The 2,195-nt window shown below is 34.4% G+C and overlaps 1 pseudogene; it reads left to right on the top strand.

The window, feature by feature from the left end:
* The first annotated feature begins 284 nt into the window (after positions 1-284).
* LOC145164246 (inositol-tetrakisphosphate 1-kinase 1 pseudogene) lies at positions 285-782 on the top strand (annotated as a pseudogene).
* The last annotated feature ends 1,413 nt before the right edge of the window (positions 783-2,195 follow it).

Raw genomic sequence — 2,195 nt, forward strand, 5'->3', positions numbered from 1 at the left:
AGAGCCGTTTGATCAAAATAATGGATGGTCAAGATGATTTATGGCATTTTTGTAAATAATTGAAAAAATAAAACACGGGGGTATGGTATTGAAGTTAATCGAAGGGCATTTAGGGTATTGAAATCAGATCATTCCACCAAATCAATCGATGCCTCCCAAATTATTCGATCGTCTCATCATTCATCTTTCTCTCACAGCTTCATCGTTGATCGTTCTAGAACCAATGTTTGAAATCTCTCGTCTCCTCCATCAACTATGTCTGTTTTGATTGTGTGCTTCACAAGATGAACACTGAAGAACAACAGAAACAGCTAAAAGAGTACTCCATTCGGAACCCTAGCGCTTACATAATCGGTTCTCCTGATGCAATCCAGCGGTTACACAACCGGATTTCGATCCTCGAAGTGGTTTCGGAAATTGAGACGACGGAGGTGAAAGACGGTGAGTTGGCTTCCTTTGGGACACGAAGCAGACGGTGATATACGATTCGGAGAAACTGAAAGACATGGCGTGTTGGGGCGAGAGATTGAAGTTCCCTTTGATTGTGAAACCCTTGCTTAGCGGACAGAAGTATGAAATCGCATAAAATATCTTTGGTTTTCAGTAAGGAGTATTTGGATAAGCTGAAACCCCCTATTGTATTGCTGGAGTTTGTGAACCACGACGGTGTGATCTTCAAAGTGTATGTGGTCGGAGAGTATGTCCAATGTGTGAAACAGAAGTCCTTGGCGGACATTATTGAAGAAAAATTGGGGAGTTTACATGATTTTTCATTTTATTGAACTGATAGCAATTATGAACCGGTAACTCATTTTTGATTTTCGATTTCTGATATCATATGATTTTCCGATACTCTTTTGCCAAAGTTGTTGCTGGTTTTTCTAGAAATTCATCTAGTTTTTGTGTTCTTATTGAACAATTCTGGAATTAGGTTGGGCCATGGATATTTGGAGGAATATTGATATTCTCTATTCTTTCTTCCTAGAAAAAACCTATCGCTAGTAAGAAACCTGTTCCAGTTCGTCAACCTATTACTAGGTCTGTAACAGACCTTATTTCTTGATTTTGTGGATACATTGTGAACGAAAATACTCATTCTTCCAAGTTTTGGCTACACTTTGAGCGACTTTGAGCCTTATTTGATTTGTTTTATGGTATATATATGTGTTTACATAAACTTCCTTTTGACCACCTGTATAATGCCGAACTTGTTATTTTTGGACTGTTGGAATAACGATCTCTCCTTGGCTTCTTGTTATGATTCCATCAAGAACTTCTGCACTATCCATTTGGGATGTTCCTGATTGAGCATCATCATCCTGTAAAACAAATTATATAAACAAGTGAAGTGATTAGTAGGTGTCTACCTTTTCTTTATGCAAAATGCAAGAAGAAAGTTGACTTAATTACACGAAATGCCATATTGTAGTTGTTTACATTAATGATGGAATTGCAGGCTTTGATTCACATGGAGTCGATTCAATCACTTCCAAAACAAATCAACCGCCTACGATTTTTATTTTATGCTGATAAACTTTAGATTCTTTTCCATGGACTTCTGATATAATCTTGACACATCTTGTTCTTGATTCGATGTTGTTGCAGTATCTTATAGTTTTGCTAAAACGACATGTTAGATGGTGCAGAAAATGTCGTCTCCAAGCAAAAGGAAAGATATGGATGTCATGAAACTGTAAGCATGCTCTCTTTTATATGTTTTTTTTACATGGCCTCTCTTTTATATGTTCTTTTGCTTTCATCTCCTAACTTGGTTACAATCTGCCATTGATTTTGCACTTAGTTACATGTTGTATTCATGTTGAATATAATTCTGTAAATAATTCATTTCGTTAGTTGTAGGAACGAAATGAATTTTCATATAATATATAAAGATAAATATATAATTTTTAACTTGATTCTTTACATTATTTAAAAAATTAGAAAAGGTTTATTAAACCCAAAAGTGTTGATAAAAATAACATTATTTTTGTTTTAAAGAAAAATTAAAATAAGACTAAGTTATAGATATAACATAGAATTATATGTGATTCACATGTAAATCACAAGTGAATCACATATGAATTACATGTGATTCACATGTAATCACAAGTGAATCACATATGAATTACACGTGATTCACATGTAACTCATATGAATTACATGTGATTGAAATGTAATTCACAAGTAAATCACAT

This window comes from Lactuca virosa, chromosome 3 (genome assembly GCF_052849685.1).
Source record: "Lactuca virosa cultivar CGN04683 chromosome 3, Lactuca_virosa_CGN04683_v6, whole genome shotgun sequence".
NCBI classification, from domain to species: Eukaryota; Viridiplantae; Streptophyta; class Magnoliopsida; order Asterales; family Asteraceae; genus Lactuca; species Lactuca virosa.